The 18,765-nt window shown below is 48.8% G+C and overlaps 1 protein-coding gene across 12 annotated transcripts in view; it reads left to right on the top strand.

Annotated features, from left to right (window-relative positions):
* Positions 1-5,664: 5,664 nt before the first annotated feature.
* The window catches only part of TRERF1 (transcriptional regulating factor 1), a 211,844-nt gene continuing 198,743 nt past the window's right edge, over positions 5,665-18,765 (top strand). For 7 of the 12 annotated variants that reach the window (XM_040473504.1, XM_040473512.1, XM_040473511.1 and 4 more), the window contains exons 1-2: positions 6,916-7,043; positions 7,466-7,547. The gene's annotated coding sequence lies outside the window, so the exon portion shown is untranslated. Of the gene's footprint in view, positions 6,229-6,505; positions 6,611-6,677; positions 6,697-6,718; positions 6,836-6,915; positions 7,044-7,177; positions 7,199-7,465; positions 7,548-18,765 lie in introns of those variants that run through there. The other 5 variants (XM_040473501.1, XM_040473499.1, XM_040473503.1 and 2 more) reach the window with 5 other exon arrangements.

The following is an 18,765-nucleotide window of genomic DNA, read 5'->3' as shown; positions in this document are numbered from 1 at the left end:
AAAGAGTTACCACATATATTGTCTCATCTTTTCTCTGAAATGCAAATTTTCTCTCAAAGAAGACAAACTTTTATTTCAAAACGGGGCACATGTAAACATAATTCCAGCTGTTTGAAATCCGGAGCACGCACACATCCACACACACACACACAAAAGACTCCTAGAACAATAAACAAATGTTCGCTGGGCCTAAAACATTTTATTTGGTTATGAGTTGGATACATTTCCATTTCTATTGAGCTCTGATCTGTTCTTGAGATAGGCAACTAAGCAGTGTGGCCTCAGATATGATCCTTTTCTTGTGGAAGCCAATAGCATTCCCTAGACTTTCAGTCTGGACAGTGGAAGGGGCAGGAGAGGTCTTGCACCAAAACTGCAAAGGAGAGAACTTAGATCCACAGTTCCGCGCAGGGTAACAGAACTGGTAAGTAGGGAGTTGAGGATTTTGCCTAGTGCATCTGATTCCTAATCCATTCAATTTTGAAGTGGCTCTGTGCAGATGTGTATTTTAAGGGAAAATCTACCCCCAATTTAAATTTGCCTGTTCCTCTGTTACCCATTCCTCTGCCCATTTACCTTCCCATACATTGTCTTCTGTATGGTTGAATGGGTCCTGAACAATTACTTGTTTACCTCACCCTCTGCAGTGTTCATTCCATTCCCATTATCCTACCCCCCCTGCCAGCTTACCTCCCAAAGGCAGGTAAGACCGGCCCCGAATGTCTCACAGTACTAAAATTGCCATTTTGCATGTACTATACTCCAAGCCGGTACTATATTTCCATAGCTTAGAAAATTTTATAATTATTAACAATTCATAGTAATTGACTATGTCTGATAATCTTAAATTTTTAATGTTTTAGAAGACAATGATTTCACTTTTAAATTTATTTCGAATCGATTTGAAGTATTTCTTTTTTTTTTTAATTTTTTTTTAATGTTTTATTTATTTTTGAGACAGAGAGAGACAGAGCATGAACAGGGGAGGGTCAGAGAGAGGGAGACACAGAATCTGAAGCAGGCTCCAGGCTCTGAGCTGTCAGCACAGAGCCCGACACGGGGCTCGAACTCACGGACTGTGAGATCATGACCTGAGCCGAAGTTGGACTCTTAACCGACTGAGCCACCCAGGTGCCCCGATTTGAAGTATTTCAAGCATTCAACAGAAGTAGGGGAAACAGTATAATAAAGAGCTTCAACAATTATCCATATTTCACTAATTTTGTTTTATTTATCCTCTCTTTTTGGGGTGAGGGGAAACCCCAAAATAAGTCCTCAACTTACACTCACCCCAAATCCTTCATTATGCATCTCTAATAGATAAGAACTAAAGGAGAAACATAACCACATTGCCATTATCACATCTATAATATCTATTTCACATATCTATAATACCTACATATATCATATCACCTTGATAATCTCTTAACATTTATATCAAGTCCACATTTTAATTCCCCGTCTCAACAATGTCTTTTTTTTTTTTTAATTTTTTTTTCAACGTTTATTTATTTTTGGGACAGAGAGAGACAGAGCATGAACGGGGGAGGGGCAGAGAGAGAGGGAGACACAGAATCGGAAACAGGCTCCAGGCTCTGAGCCATCAGCCCAGAGCCCGACGCGGGGCTCGAACTCACGGACCGCGAGATCGTGACTTGGCTGAAGTCGGACACTTAACCGACTGCGCCACCCAGGCGCCCCTCAACAATGTCTTTTTAACTACTGGTTTATTCACATCAGAGCCACACAAGATCTAAACACTGCATTTGGTTTACTAGGCATTTTAAAAGCCATTACCTACATGCATTTGATCTTCACATTAAACCGATGAAACACGTTTGTTTCTGGTTCACAGATGGGTGAACTGGGGCTCAGAGAGGTTAAGAAACCTCCTCGAGGGGCACCTGGGTGGCTCAGTCGGTTAAGAGTCCAACTTCGGCTCAGGTCATGATCTCGCAGTCCGTGAGTTCGAGCCCCGCATCAGGCTCTGTGCTGACCACTCAGAGCCTGGAGCCTGTTTCAGATTCTGTGTCTCCCTCTCTCTCTGACCCTCCCCCGTTCATGCTCTGTCTCTCTCTGTCTCAAAAATAAATAAACATCAAAAAAAAAAAAAAAAAGAAAAAAGAAACCTCCTCGACGTCTCATTGCTGATAGAGCCAGACCCAAAATTTGAATTAAGGGCTGACAAAGTCCAAAAAAGAGTCCATTCCACAACTTCCCTTTCAGGCTACCAGAACTTTCCCTGTGCTGCAGAGAGGCAAGAGGCCTAGTGGTTAGGAGAGAGGGTTTGGGCTAGGCTGGCCTGGCTGCCAATTGGAGCAGGTTATGTAATCTGAACCTCCATTTCTGTCTGCATTTGTAAAGTAAGGATAATGACGGTTTGGGGCTGATTAAATAGGCTTGTGCATGTCTAGTACTTAGCACAGCACTTGGCACACAGAAAGCCCTCAGTAAATCTCGGTGATTATTATTAGTGTACAGGAGGAGAAAGAACCACAGAGTGTTTGTTTTTTGTTGGTAGCTCGGGAAAGGTAGTTCATCACTATTAACACAAATTGTTTAGGATTGAAGTTGAAGTGGGGGGTTAGCGTAGGATGGGAGTGGGGTAGCCATTCTGCCTGGATTGGAGAAGGGAGCCCTGGACAGAAAGACTTAAATAGGCATCCAAAGAGTTCTCTGAAGGCCTCAGCTGGAAAACAGTTAAACATGTCTTCTGAAGGCTAACCCTAGCTACCTCCACAGAGGGAAAAACAGTGGGTGTCAGACAGGGTGGGAGGGAGACTTCTCAATGTTTATTTGAATTTGGAACCATGTGAATGCATTAAAAAACAATCTCTTATTATAGGGGTAAACACGGAGAATGGTAAGACTAGGATCTGATGAGAATAAGAATGCGCTCACATTTTTTTTTGCGGCCCTAGGAGGCCTTAGGTCATACAAGGCGGGCTTTGCACCAGGATTAGGACTATTTCAGCCTGACTCTGATTTCAAAGATCCAAGGTGATATTTTATTTATTTTTTTATTTTTTATTAAAAAAAAAAATTTTTTTTTTTCAACGTTTATTTATTTTTGGGACAGAGAGAGACAGAGCATGAACGGGGGAGGGGCAGAGAGAGAGGGAGACACAGAATCGGAAACAGGCTCCAGGCTCTGAGCCATCAGCCCAGAGCCCGACGCGGGGCTCGAACTCACGGACCGCGAGATCGTGACCTGGCTGAAGTCGGACGCTTAACCGACTGCGCCACCCAGGCGCCCCCCAAGGTGATATTTTAATTTTAGTTATCCTCCCTCAGATACTCACTCTAAGAGTCCAGGACCACAGTTTACAGATTTGGGGTTATCCACCCTGTGGATTGTCTTCAAGCATATGCATTGTTGTGGGTTGAGCCTATTGGCTAAATAACGTCTTTGCATGTGTCATCCGTGCATCTAGCAGTGTTTTCGAGTTCCTTGAGCCATAGATTATTTTTGATGGTTAAATAAGTGAAGATTCTGGTAACGTGATTTTCTAGACTCCTTGGGAAGAGGCACATAATCCTACCCATAATCAAGAACTTGTCTAGCCATTGTTCTAAGGCCTTTACATATATTAACTCATTTAAAACTCACAGCACTACACTGTAGACACCATTATCCCAATGCTACAGGCAAAGAAACGGAATCAAATGAAGTTAAGTAACTTGTTCAAGGTCAGAGCCTGCTGGACTAACCATGAGGCAATACTACCTCTCTGTTGGTAATGGCCAAAGCATATGCAGGGGTCTTTGAAGGTGACTCAAGCATGGCTGGTTGTGTAGCAGAAATTCTTTGGGTCCCAAATTCCAAACCCTTCCTTTTCTGCATCTTCTGGTTTAGGAGCAGGAAAGGCCAGAGTGTGAATTTCTGACCCTGGGCAATTAATTTACTTACTCTCTCTTAGCTTCAGGTTTGTCTGTGGGGGCGGGGGCGGAGGTGGGAAGGACAGGGGAGTTTTAGTTGGAAAGACCTCTCCTTGGATTACATGTACGGGTGTGTGCTGGGGTTGGGGTGTCCAGGTGCGCTGCTTTTTCCAGGTCTCTTAAGGTTAACAGGTAATGTTTGGAGGTTCTGTCCCAGCTAACTCCGTCCAAGATGTCAGGCCCCCAGGCAGTGATGGCGCTCAAGCTTAGCTATTCTTCCTCCACTAGGAAAAGGGCTGTCACTGGGGCCAGCTCAGGCTGCAGCTGGGCTGGAGGGAGAGGGAGGGGTGTCCTAGGGAGCGTTTTTCTCGAACCTTGAGGGTGTTAGAGATGAGACTGTGTGCTCAACAAGGCTTCTTGGAGGTAGTGACAGTGCAGTGGAGTCCTAAAGGTCTAGCAGGAGTTAGTAATAAGCGATGGAGGGGTAAGGGTTAGAAATCGCCCCCCCCCTCCCCCGCCCCAGGCAGAACAAAGAAGCACCACCCGGCTTACAGTACAGAGGAGGGGCTGGGAGAGTGGAGAGGTCCGTAGAGGCGAAATCACGCAGGGGCTTCAGAGCTTGCCTTTATTCTAAGAGCAATTGGGAAGGTTTTGAAGGAGTGTAGATAGGAGTTTTAGAGACTCCTCTAGCCGCTAGAGAATGGGTGGGAGGGGAGAAGCAGGCTATCACAGAAAGCAGTCGGGTTGGTTGTAAGAGACCAAGGACCGAAGTAAGGGCGGGGGTGGGGGTGGGGAGCAGCGACCGAGCATCTGAAGCCTTTCTCCGTCCCCGCGACACTGCGCTGTCCGTCAGCTTTCTTTGCTTCTATGGAAGGACCCCATAAAGGAGGGCTGGGCACCGGCCCAAAGCTTATCGAGTGAAATAGCCCAGAGCCCCCTCTTCTTGCGGGGGTTCTCTGGTCCAGGAGCCTCAGAACTGGTAGGGTTAGGCGGGAGAGCTTACCATTGCTAAAGAACCGTTACCCCTGAAAATACACACAAACCTCGGCCGCTTTTGGCAGCAGCCTCCTCCGCCCATGACCTCATGCTTTAAGCTCCCATATAGCCTTCCCCCGCCCTGTCCCCACCCAGCGCCCGAGTTGGGGGTGGGGGGGTGGGGGACAGTGGTGAAGGTCCGGGTAGCGGGAACACCTTACTTATGCTGCGCGAGATTTTAAGGGGAAGGGACGCAACAATTTCCCCACACTGAAAAAAAGCATGGTTTAACTTTCCCTTGAGCAAAAACTACTCTCTTGTGTTGTGGGCCCTTCAAGAGACAGATGTCTCAGACCCGACTCGAGGTGGTCTGTTTAGCCGGCCACCTTTGGTTCACGTTCCCTCGGACCGGGAGAGAAACCTGGAAACGCTGGGGTCCCGCGCCGGACCGACGGGCGGCCGAGCCTTTGCGGGACCCGGGGGCCGTCCCGCTCTCGCCCCCCCTGGCGCCGCCGAGGTTTGAACCCTAGGCTCGCCTTTCAGCCCGCGCCCTGCCCCCTGCTCGCAGCTGCTCTCGGTTTGGGTGCAGCGGTTTCCCCCGCAGAGGAGGAGGAGGAGACAGCGCGAGGAGCGACTCCCGGCTCGGGTTTCCGCACCAATGCCGAGCAGCCCCGGGCGGCCCCCGGCGGCCGTCCCTCCTCCCCGGCACCACGTTCCACAGTCATGGCGCGCGAGGAGGGGCGAGCGCGCGCCGCCGCGGCACCCGCGCCCCCTCCCCTCCCCTCTCGGCCCCGGCTCCTCTCCTAGGCAACCTCCCTCCCCGGCCTGCAGCGCCGCGGAGATGGAGACCCCTCCCCAGAGAGCTGCGTTTCCAGCGCCGTCTGCAGCACCCCCTCCCCGCCCCCATCGGGGCGGAGGGATGGAGCCGCGCGCTTCGCGAACCTCCAGCCCCTTCCCGGGAGCCCCAGCCCCTCTCCCAGCCCCGCCGAGCCTGGGTGTAGTGGGGGTCGGCACGGGCCCTCTCCCCGCACTCCACCTAAACCTTAGCATCTTTGCAACCCCTTAAAAAATTAAGTGAACCCTCCCCCCCCCCCCACCCCCGTCGTTAAATTGCAAAGCGCGTTACAATAACCGGGACGGCTACGCAGGAAGCAATCCTGCACTGGTCCGGGTCTAAGGCGGCAGCTTCCCGGCCACGCCGCCTTCTCCCGGGCCTCGATTTTCCGGTCACGCCGGAGAGTCCGCCACACCCCGGGGCTGACAGGTCCCGCGCGGGGCCGCAACTCGGTCCGCGTCCCCCGCCCCATCCTCGCCCAGAGTCTCGCCAGCCTACAAAAGGTGCAACCTCACGCAAATGCAGAGCACACAAATAAGGTCGGCTGCGCATCGCCGGGGAGGTTGCGAACAATGCGCCAGGCTGCCCGCGCCCGCCGAAGCGCGGCACCCGGAGGGACAGGGGGCGCGGGTGGGGGCCGCGGCGGAGGACCCGCCGGCCGCGGCGCTGGACACCTTACTTCCTGCTTCCCCGCCCGCGGCCAGACCCAGCTCTGCGGAGGGATATCTCTCCCCTCCTCTGTCCCTCTCTCCCTTCCCCCGCCCTCCCCCTTTTTGCTTCTGCTCCCCCCCCCCCACCCCGCCTTTCTCCTTTTGCAAGAAAATAATTTGACAGTCGATTTGCTGACAGGGGAGGAATTTGCATCCTGGATTAAAAAAAAAAAAAAAAAGGCCGAGAGGAGCTTGGGAACGGTTGCTAGGGGTGGGTAATGGGTGAAAAAAGGGGGGCGCCGGGGAGCGGATAAGGAAGGTTAAGGGAGGGGGCGAGGGTGGGGAGCAATGCAAAAGGTAAGGCCAGGTTACCGCGGCTCGGCCCCGAGTGGGCTGCGGCCGGGGGAGGGGCGAGAGATACATATGTATTTCTGTCTCCCTAGCACACCCCCTTCCCTCTAAGCGATGGCTGAGAGGCGGTGCATGCAGATGGGGAGTAAGTTTCCTGAAGGGGAGGGTGGATGCACGCGCGCGGCCCCGCGCTGCAAATTTCCACCGGGGAGGGAGAGTGGCTGGATGCGGAGAGTTTGGAGTTGCTTGCCGCGGAGGGCTGGACGGGGAGCAGGGCCGGGAAAGGGGGCTGGCGGGCGCTATATCTGGGAGTAAGTTTCCAGGATCAGGAGAGCCTGCACGCTTGCACGCTAGTAAGTTTCTGGTTGGGGAGGGCGCGTGGGGAGGAGGAGAGGGAGGGGTGCATGTATATAGAAGGGGGGAGGGGGGAGCAGATTTCCTGCGGGGAGGCTGAATGCATATGGAGAGTAGATTTCCTGAAGGGAGGGTGGAGGCGTAGACGGACCGAGTAAGTTTCTTGCTGGGGTGGTGGCGGAGGTGGTGGGTTGGTGCTTTGGAAACCCGGAGCTTCCTCCCCGGGGTGAGGGAGCATGCTGTTGGGGGTGGGGTGGGGGCGGCGCAGGGCCCTGTTCCCTGCTGGGGAAGGGGCTTGCATCTGGGGAGTATGTTTCCTGGCGGAGCGATATTTGTTTACAGGCTGAGGGCAGTACTGTAAGTGAGTAGCGCTTCGAGAAGGCGGCTCTGACATAAATTAATATTGAAATTACTCCATCAGCTCTGCTCGCCCCCCATCTCATCCCCCAAGCGGAGTCTGGTCTTGTCGGATTGCCCATGCACTTGTTGCAGAAACAGCCAAGGTAGGCAAGAAGCTTATTAAGTTTCATTTAAAAAAATTAGTTGGGGGATGCTCCGTGAGAAGACGGGGGAGGGGAGGGAAAAGTCTCCCCCCCCCCCCCCCACTTCTTTACTTTCAGTATGTTAGCAAGGCCTTCTTTCTGCTTCCCTTCTTCGCTCTTCCCTCTGCGGGCTGTCCAGCATCCCAGCCAAGGGGGAGGGCTGAGGTGGGCGTTATAATTGGCAGCCCCCGCTTAAAGGGTGGTGGTGGTGGGGCTCGCAGTTGGAGGTTGTGATGTTATAAAGCCTTCATTCTTCCAGCCAAGAAACCGCAGGACCCTAGGGATGTGCCTTTGGGGGTTTTTGACATGATGCATATATGTATGTATATGCGCTTGTAGGCTCTTTGGGGGCTGGGTACTCCCCCAAGTTACAGTGGCCACCAGGACGAAAGAAATGTGTAAAGGGGTAGACTTGCCCCTTCACTCCCTAACTTCAGTTTGGGAGACTGGGAAGTTACTCCTGGTGGGCTGAAGAAATAGATATTTAAGAACAACGCAAAACCACGTATTCACTGGCGGAGGCCAAGAGCACCTGGCGGGCAGCGTCCAGCATTGGGCTGGATGGAGCATGTGCGCCTGCCATCCTTAGGTTAAAGAAAATGACTTCTGGTTCCTCCGTGTGCCTTGGACTCTGTTAGAGCCAGCTTGTGGAAACTCTTCCCCAGACTAGACACGGCTTTGGCAAGTGAAGTGTTGAAGCGGGTTTGCTAACAGCCTGGCCTGGGCTGTCTTATGAAGTACATGGATGGAGGTGATGCTTAGGAATGATGGATCCAGGGATGGCCGAAGAGTTTTTTCAAAAATGCCTCCCAAAAGCCGGCTGGGTTCACTTTTTAGCAGGCCATGGAGGAGAGCTTTGAGAAAGGAGTTTTAAGTTGTCTCAGTTGGTACCGACCTTCTGCATCATTTACCGTTTCAAGAAAGCAATCTGGTGATGGAAAATGTGGTTTTTTGATGCCCACTGTAAGACTAACAGGCACTACTCTGCGCTTAACCAGTTAACCATCAGTCTTGGCTTCTCCTTGCTTCTCTTTTCCTGATTTTCAGCCTGCTGGTTTCTGCAGAGAAGTTGTAGGTTTTGGCTGTCAGGTACCTTGATTATGCTGGGAATTTTCACTTCGCCAGGATAATTTTAGCACCAGGGATTCAAACCCAGGCATGTTTAGTAGGGTCAGGGAGTAAATGCTAGGTGTGTGGTTGACTAAAGTTGGTTAAGCTTTGTGCGGTTCTGTAGACAGGCTCAATTGTAGCAGGGGAAAAAGTGAGTTTAAAAAAAAAAAATTCCTCTCCGTGTTACTGATGTCCTGGACAGTGCTTTTCTTCTTTCCTTCTCGTCATCCGATTTCCAGATTGAGAATTTGATTTTTGGCAGCTTGAGAGCTGAGTTCGTTGGGAATTAGATATTATTGCCACTTACCAAATATTCCTAACTGGGCATTAGTTGAACAAATTTGCTGTTAGTTTTCTCTGCTGAAAATCTTAGCCAGAATGGTGTATATGCTGGAAGGGTAAACAAAATCTTTATGTGTATTTATCCCAGGGTAGTAGAATTATTTACATGCCTACGCTTGAAGCCTAGAGCACTCATTCAGGTTTTTTCCCCCCCACCCCTACGTTTATGAGATTTATTTTATTGTCTTGCTTTGGCCATTAATCAAGTCTCAGTAGCTTTTTTTCCCCTCTTTTGCTGAGAATGTTCTCCTGGTAATAAAGGTTTGAAGGCCCATGAATCATAATTCATTCTTTTTAAAATATTGTGGTGATCGTCACGATTTGATTTATAGGAATTGATACTGGGAGTGACACGCCTCTTTGGGCCCCGCCCTTTTAGGCATGTCCATTTTCTCCAAAGGATTGTTTAGAAGCCAGCCTGACATCAAACAAAACAAAACAAAACAAAACAAAACAAAAAAACCACCCAACATTTCCCTTCTGCTTTATGGGCATTGAGAATATTAATTTTGCAGGTTCCATAGTGAACATGGGTCTTTTCACAGCTTGGTAAGCAGGCTTCCACATAGCAGGCATGTGTTAATATCACATAGCATTTATGTGAGCTTGCTGTGAAAACAGTTGTTCTATGAACTGTGTGGAAAGTATTCAGTTTTGCCTCCTTTAACTCGCTTGGGCCTGTGGTTTTTATTGAGGTAAGAGCTTTCATTGTAAAAGAGGGGGCTGCTGCTTATATAATAAAATGTGTGGCCACAGAAACAAAGCTTATTTAGAAGATTCTTTTTCTCCTCCTTTGATAGTTGGTCAGAATGACCAAAAGCATTGATTTTTTTTTGGGAAGTATAAGGGTTCTCCTTCAAGTTGATTAATCAGAAAGTGTTAAAATTGTCTTGCATTCGGTAGTTGGCCCAGTTTACAATATTTGTAAAGTGATGAAGAACTTTTCAGGTGGGGGGGGATGTCACTATAAAGAAAAGTGGGGAGGGTATCAGTTTCTAGCCATTTCTGGGTTTCGGACTTTTTGTCTTAAAAATGCAGATTCTGTCCATGAGTTTCTTCCATCTCTGAAATTTCTGTGACTTGGATCTTGTGGAGAGAGGTCTCAAGAGGTCTCGACAGGCTCTTCCTGGGCCAACGGCCAAATTGCTTCACGGACTAGGACGAGTTGATTAACTTCTGTTTTTGTCTTCTCATGGAGAGAGTGGATTTGTACCTTGGCATTCCAAAAAGGACTCTTGAGTAGCCTGGTAATTTTGACCACCAAACACAAGGAAATACTTTCACGAAAGTCTGCCACTGTCTTCAGAAAAAAAAAAAAGTGCACAGTTGTTTCCCAATTATATGTGCTAATAGAGCGTGGGGCACATAATCCCAGGCACCCAAAATAATTTCAGTTAATCTTGGAAGTTTCCCCTCCAGCCAGCTGGTTTACCTGTCTAATTATGCTTGGTCAAGTCCAAGGTTAATTGAACTGTTATTCCCAGGCCACAGGAGGAGGTAGGCTTGGGGAAGACTGGGACACCAGGAAGCTGAGTGTGGCTTTATCCACTTTCTGTGGAGAATTCACATGTGGGTAATTGGGATTTGGTCATATGTTTGTGATAGAGTTCATCATGATGATATTGTAATACTGTCATTTCTAGGATGTTCTGTATTTCACCATGGACATTTTTTTGGGGGGGAAAGCTCTTGATGTTTTTATTGACTTTGAACATTGACATGAAAAGTGAGGATCCAGACACGTGGCTCAGACCCCAGGCAGTACAAATGGATGCTGGTTGTTCTCTAAAAGCCGTTGAATTCAGCTCATTTTATTTATGACCTCATAAAACTGTGTGATTTAGGGAGAAGGGAGGATTAGAATCAGCTGGGATCTTGTGGATTAATAATATTTCTGAATTTGCATGTTGGAGGGGAACCAGAGAAATAAAGGGGAAAGTAAAACAGTTGATTTTTTTTGTGGGGAGAGGGCGACAAGAGTAGCTGACAAGAGTGGTTATTGACATAAGCTTGTCAATGAAGATGCTGTGACATTTTAAGGAATAGTACGGTCCTGGTAACAGAAGTGTGATCCCCGTGGCTCTCTTAATAAATCTTTTCATCTGGGTTAAAGAAAATGTATAACAAAAAGACCTTGTGATATTTTTTTTAAAAGAATTTCTAAGTACTTATGGTATCTGCTTGTAAGGTCGTCTGATTAATCTGGGTTTGCTGAGGAAAAGGATGCTTTTTGTTTTTTCCTCCTCGAAGACAACAAGCTGGGGATGGGTGGGTATGGCCAGCTATTGGGCTCTTGGTGCAGCGACACTAAAAAAAAAATTTTTTTTTTTGATGGAGAGGAAGGGGAAAAAGAACCTGTGGGCCTAAATGGCAGTGATAACTCTGGGCTTCTAGAAGATAACAATTATTTATTTTCATGCCGTAACCAGATCTAGTTTAGTACATTCAGCAGCTACTTACTGAGCACGTCCTATGTGCTAGGCACTGGCTTAAGGTTCTGGGAATAGGTTGATAATTAAAACAGACGTCATCAACTCCCTCTTCCCTTCCCCCACCCCCACCCGTAGCTTACAGCCCAGAGGGGGTGGCAGACGTGTACAGAAATATATATTGCAAAATGTGATAAGTGCTTTGATGAAATCCCAGGGAACAGTGACCTGGACTTACTCAGCTAAAGTAGCCTAGAACAGGCACTCCTAGGTTTGTCAGAGAGCACCAGGCGGTGGGGAGCCTATGTGGAAGGATTTTGGTTTTGGAGGGGGGAGGGGAACTAAAAAGAGGCACAGGCAGACAAGGGGGATGGAGAGAAGGCAGCGTGAGGCGAATGTGCGGGACTCTGGAGGCCTTGAGAAGGTTGGGTTTCATTTGAAGTGTAGTGGGAAACCACTGAAAGTTTCCAGTGGGAAGTGACACCCTCAAGTCTTGATAAAGGGGCTTGCGGCGGTGGAGGGGGCAGGTGTGGGGTCGGAGAGCTGGCCAGGTGAGGAGGAGGAGGAGGTGACAGGGAGTGGAGGGAGCAGGTGGGTGGAGATACACTTTGTAGGTAGAATGGGCAGGATGGGCAGGGTTGCTGGTGGGTTTGATGGTGGCTGGGGAGGAGGAATCCAGGATGGCTCTGGGGGGTTCTGGCTTGAGCGTTTGGGTAGATGGGTGGTGCTGTTTGCCCAGATGGGGAAGATTGGGAACGGGAGGGGAATGGAATCAAGCTATTTCCGTTTGGGCCCTGCTAAGTTTGAAATGCCTGTTAAACTCAAGGTGGAGATGACAGGCCGGCAGTCTGACAGTGGTGTCCAGCACCAAAGGAGTGGCCAGGCGAGAGATAAAAATGTGGAAGCCATCAGCCAGGGGGTGGTATTTAATTCCAGGGGACTGGGTGAGATGTCCTAAGAAACCTAGAGAGAGAGAGAAGGAAAGGCTGTGTGTGTGTGTGTGTGTGTGTGTGTGTGTGTGTGTGTGTGTGTATGTATGTGTGTTTGTTGGGGAAGGGGTGGTGGTTGAATGTTTCATGAGGTTAATAAGGCCAGAAAAGTCACCCCTGGATTTGGCAAAATGGAAGCCACCGGGGACTTTTCAAAGAACAGCCTCAGTGGAATGCAGGGGATGGGGGGTGGGGAGCAAGATTGGAGGGGGTGGGCAGGGCACTAGGAGGTAAGGAACTGGTCAGCACGTGTAGACAATTTTTTGGCAAAGGTTGATGGTGAAAGGGGGGCAGAGAAATGGAGTGGGGGCTGGAAGGACATGTGCATAACGGGAAGCGGTTTTTCAGGTGCCGGTGTTACAAATTTTGAGCTAATGGGAGAGATCCTGGAGAGGGGGGTGATTGATGAGAGCAATGGGTGAGGTCAGGACAGCTGATGAGAGCCCTTGAGAAGGTTTCAGGAAGATTTGGCCTTTCCCTGGGGGGAGGAGGGTGGGGGGAGGGCCTTCCATCCTGACCAGAGGGATAAGACAGGTGCAGATGAGCAGGAGGTGAGGGAGCTGTGCTCCGTCATGGGGTGCTCTGGGCTGAGGCTGCGCCCTCCTTGGGAAGGGGTCTGGACTCAGGACTTGACACCAGCCAGAGACTTTGAAGGGTTAAGACTGCATCAGAAAATTGTACTGCATATTTCTCAACATTTGACTGCATTACTGAGCAGTACAGAGGCAAGCGCGGATTCTTTCGCTTGGGGAAGAGTCTTCAGTGAAAGTAATTTGGGCCTCACGTAAGATTTATTTGAAAACTATCATTGGAAAAAGACATCTGTGATTTTCAGCCCTGTTCAAAAGTTGGTGGGCACTGTCTCATATGTTTTGAGCAAGAAGCTCCAAGAAAGAAAAAAAAAAAAAAAAAGAGGCCTCTCCTTCAGGCTGCCTTTCACAAAAATATGCCACAGACTGCCAGCCCGGGTGGTCCCCAACCGTGGTGTCTGCATGGGAGGTGGGTGGGCAAGGAGGGACTCAGAAGACCTGGGTTGGGGTCTTCTGGTTCAGCACCGTCCTATGGCTCTGGACAAGGCGGCCTCTGGGACTGTCTCAGCATCTGTAAAAAGAGGGTGACCCCATGTGCCACCTCTCCTCTCAGGAGTTGCAAGGATGCAGCCAGATAATGTATGGAAAGTGCTAAGTAAACTGTAAGAGGCCTCCTCCGTAGGAAGACAGCAGCGAGGTGAATTGATCTTCGGTCAGATCTCCTTTTCAGATAAAAAAAACTGACAACTGGGAGGGGCAGAGACAGAGGGAGAGAGAAGATCCCAAGCAGGCTCAGCACTGACAGCCGAGAGCCCGACGTGGGGCTCGAACTCACAGAACCGTGAGATCATGACCTGAGCCGAAACCAAGAATCTGTCGCTTAACTGACTGAGCCACCCAGGTGGCCCCAGTCATTTCCAGTTTTTAAAAAATATTTCGTGCTTTTCACGTAATCAGACCTCTGGCCTCTGAGCCCCGGAGAGTGATGCTTTATTTATTTATTTATTTATTTATTTATTTATGAATTGATTCATATTATGGAAAATGTGAAACATAACAAAAGCAGACAGACTAGGGTAATGGAGCAGTTACTGAGGGGTTTGCTCACCTGTGGATAATGGGACTTCTTGTATTTGTATAACAAATACAACTTGTCAGTTTTGAGAGATCAGTGGAACTGATATCAATTTGGTTTCATAGAGAGGGGGAAATAATCAACGAAAAATCAGAGAGAGAGGAAATGGATGCCATCGTTGAAATGACTAGTGTTTACCCAGCTTTTTATTGGTCCAAAGCCTCTTCGGCGTGTCTTAGTTTATCTGACAACAGAAACATCAGCCATCGGAGGTGGATACTCTCATTTTGCAGCCGAAGAAAGTGAGGCTCAAGAAGGAGGATTGAAAAAATACAAATAAGTGATTAACCCAGAATCACATGTCCAGCTAGCATCCAAAGCCCCGTTTTAATGCCAGAATTTGAATGGTCTCCAAATATTGTGCACCTTCAAATAGATATTGCTATGAAGTATTAAATAAGAGTATGGTACAGAATATATGCAGAGGACTGTGGACACCAAGATCACCTGGGAATTTCGGGCTTATAAGTCCCAGTGACCTTAGTTGGAAACACTCAGATGATTTAAGCATGTTTTGGGCATTACATTTTTTAGAGCTCAAATCGTCTGGCTCATTCTGGAGCACACAGCTTTAAGGCTGCCTCATAATTAAAGCCAAAACTTGACTTTAACAAATTGCATGGCTGTTCTCCATCAGCCTCCTACCCTTAGCCCTGTCCTTTCTGCGGGGCCCCTCAGTGGAGGAACCTGGACAATCGGTATTCGTTTCTAGATAGCCTGGCCTCCATTTCCAGGCTCCAGCTTTGGACACACTGGGCTCTGAGCAGGTTGTGATCTCAGAGAGCTTCCTGAGGGCCCCTGGTCATCACAGAAGCTACGCTGAGGGCCTCTCCTTGTCTTGGGAAGCCACCTTCAATCTAACTTATTTGAAAGATGTTTTAAAAAAGACAAGAAAAAAAGTTGGGAGTTGATGCCCAAAGAGTTTTAATAGGGGTGTCTTTTGAGCTCCCTCTGATGTTGTCACAATGGGAGACATCAAACTCCCTTAAAATTCAACTCAAGGATACCCGTAATGAGGCTGATTATCAAGTACTGGGGCTTGTTCACTTTTCTTTTTTAATTGGGTGAGCACAAGTGAGCCGAGGGGGTTTTCTGGGGAGCCACAGTAGGTAAGGATGTTTAGAGGCCTCTCTCCTTTGGGAGTCTCAGCTTCTTTAGAAACCAGTATGGAATTCAAACAATTTCACTGTGCGTATGCTCATTCCTTAACTCTTCCTTGAGGGCCCTGTGTGCCTGGTCCCGGGCCAGGGCTGTGGGCTGGGCTAGAGAGGGGACTCACTTGGGCTGCCTCAGTCCTTGCTATTGTCATACTTACCACCAGGTGTCTTTCACCCCTTGTATGCTGCCTTGGGGAGGGCAGAACTGGGTCATCACTCATTTTTTGTACCCCCAGCACCTGGCACAGAGGCTGGCACTAGTTAATGCAGTATACATGCTTATGTATTTAAGAATCAACCGGGTTTTTTTGGTTTTTCTTTTACTTCTGGTTCCCTCCCCCCCCTCCCAGGTCCCCCATTGGTTCTTATTGGAGGGAGAAATCCAGGCCTCTCTGCCCGCCAGGGTCAACCCTTGCAGCCACTGAAGGAGACCCGGCTAGAGAATGTTTCCTCCCCCCGCCCCTTGCCTCTCGTGGCCTGGCAGCCTTTAGCTGGGGTGGTTTAACTGAGCTCTCAAATTCAAGTGCAGCCCCATCCCCCATCCTTTTTAATAAGTGACATTTTGTTAAATCAGTTATTCGAGGCCTTATCTATATTTCTGTCTGTGCTGCCTTAGTCAAAATAGGAAAGAGAGCGAATATTAGATTTCTTTACCCGCCCCCCCCCCCCAAGTTGGAGCAACTCTACGTAAGATTTCTGATGGGGCGGGGGTGATGTGTCCTTGAAGAAGTAAATGCTGCGTGCAGAAAAAATGTGGAGGGCTTTGACTTGTAGCGAATGCTGTTTTTCAGCAGCTGTGATTTTTCCATTTTTCTTTTTCTTTCTGTTTTGATTAGCGGAACTCATTGTGCTCCAGGGTTGGGATTGCGTTGGGGGAGGGCGCGGAGGGAACAACATTTACTGGGAGAGCCGGAGTTGGGGAGGAGGAAGGAGAGAAGGGATTTATTGAAAATATATGTCTACTTCTGCTATGATAAAGCGGCAGGCATGTAAAAATGCAACGGGGGAAATCATTATTGTGGTAATGTAGGCAGAGCTCCGCTTTCTCATTAACAGAGCTTAGCTCACGTGGAGGAGGGGGCGGCCAGGCTGCTTTGAGAGTTGGGGTATTCAATAATAGCAGAAACTCAGGGGATTGTCTCCACCCCCCCCCCCTTGCCCACCCCCTTTGGCTGCCTTCTCCTTTCTTTCTCCCAACAGTTTGTAACCTTTTTAAAGCTGCTTGTCGGATTGCATGGTCTCCATTGTCACCCCGCCACCCCAAAACGCTGTAAGGACTGTTTAACTTTTAAAGTTGGAGGGAATGAAAATAAATTTTCTCTTGGGAACCCAAGGAGAATTTTGGCAACACACTGTGAGTCAGAGATTGGATTATATCCCTTGCATCCCGGAGAGCACCAAGAAGAGCCTATTTAGGGGCTCAGGAATTTGCATATGCTGTGGGGTATCCAAATGAGGGTTTCAAATTGCTTCAGGAGTAGTTGCTGCTGTTTATATAGAGACCTTACTGTGTGCCTGGCCCTGTGCAGATGTGTTAGTCACTTCAGCCTTATAGCAGCTGTAAGAGGCAGATGTGGTGCCCACTTTATACTTGAGGAACCTGAGCCTGGGGGGGGGGGGGGCTGCGGTTTCAGCACCTTGCTTAAGGACACACAGGTGCCGAGTTGCCAAGCTGGTCTCCAGACCCAGGACTAACTCCAAAGACTGGCTAATTACCTTCCCTGTACAGACATCAGGATTCTAGGAACCTTGGAGGGGCCCCTGGGTGGCTCATTTAAGCGTCCAACTCTTGATTTTGGCTCAGGTCATGATCCTGGGGTCGTGGGATTGAGCCCCACATTGTTGGGCTCTGTGCTGAGCCAGAGTGTGGATCTCCCCCACCTGTGCTCTGTCACTCTCTCTCCAAATAAATAAATAATAAATAAATAAATAAATAAATAAATAAATAAATAAAATAGATTCTAGGAACCCGGACAAAATAGTGAGAGCTACCACAAGGCCTGCCATTGACAGCTAAGGGGTAGAATGTCCAGATGTTTGTGAGAACCTTTCCCGAGCCCCTGGACAGAGCTGAGGAAAAGATCAAGGTTAGTGGCTCACATCTTTGATAGAAGAAGTGAGAGAGTGCCCTCTTCCCCATTCCTGCCAGGCTACAGTGACTGTGTCGGTGCTGACAACTTGGTCATCAAGCATTATCGAGTGCCTCCCATGTGCCAGTGGCTGGAAATAACCAGGGCAAGTAAGAGAAGGAGAATCTGGTAGGGACAGCTATGAGAACATATCAATCTGATACACAGTGCTGCCTGCCTAGAAAAAGACCACATTTCAGAAGTAGTAAGTGGGAGAGACTATGTAGAGCAGCCAGGGAAGTCTTCAGAGAGAGGTGGTACATGGGTGGTCTTCAGAGAGAGGTGGTACACGGGTGGGGTTGTGTGGGTTCTCTGGGGGATTGCCAGGTAGGTAGGGGGAGGGGGAGCGACTAGCAGATAGCATGGTGAGTATAGGAAGCTACATGTAATCTGGCCTTACCCATCTCCCCTTATTTTCCATTACCTTCAGTTTAATGCTCTAGAACTGTGCTATCCAATATGGTAGCCACTAGCCATGCATGGCCGTTTAAGTGTAAGTTAATGAAAAATTAAATCAAATAAAAATTCAGTTCCACAGTTGCACTAGCCACGTGTCAAGTGCTCAATGGCCACATGTGGCTGGTGGCTACCATATTGGAAAACGTACGTGTAGAACGTTTCCGTTAGTGCAGAAAGTTCTTTTAGGTAGTGCTGCTCATGAACTTTGCTCTGAGGCTTCTTCTTCATGGAAGGGTTCCTCCTTTGGCCCTTACCTGGCTCACTTCTACTTCTCCAGAGGCCTTCCCCGAGCACTCCAGGCTGGATTGCCATCCCACTGTCTATCTGGATTGCAGTGATCCCTTTCTCTGGCTGTCTGCCCAAGGGGACTTTCAGCTTCTTAAGGGCATGAGCTAGGTCGTGTTCATCTTTGTGCCACGTGGTGTTTATCTTTGTGTCCCCAGCACCCAGCCAGGGTCTGGCACCTATGAAGTTGTCAGTGACAGTTGCAGGGGATGAGGCTGGAGAGGTAAGAAGGGATTGGGCTGAAATGGGATCTGATACCATGATATGAAGCTTAGCCTTGACCTGGTAGGCAGTAGGGGAGTCACAGAGGGTTTGGAGTGAGGAGAGGTGTGTGGGGAATAGGGACAAGTCAGATTTATGTATTAGAAAGGTCACTCAGAGAGGTATGGAGGACAAGCTGAACCTGTAGGCCAAGAGATCAGTTAGGAAAGTATTGGAAGTACAGGAGCAGGAAGGTAAGGATATGCACTCTTAAGCTGTACCTGTGAGTTTGAAAGAGTAGCATCACTGTCTTGCCAAGTCAGGGTTTCCTACCATTTCTGTTTCCATTTTGGATGCTCTCATCGGTTTCTAAGGCAAATTACAGAAAGTCTTCCCTTTCACTTGTTAGCAGG

This window comes from Herpailurus yagouaroundi, unplaced genomic scaffold, assembly GCF_014898765.1.
Source record: "Herpailurus yagouaroundi ecotype Mexico unplaced genomic scaffold, PumYag 139, whole genome shotgun sequence".
Lineage (NCBI taxonomy): Eukaryota > Metazoa > Chordata > Mammalia > Carnivora > Felidae > Herpailurus > Herpailurus yagouaroundi.
The sequence above is the reverse complement of the archived record's forward strand: the minus strand, read 5'-3'. Positions and strand labels throughout refer to the sequence as shown.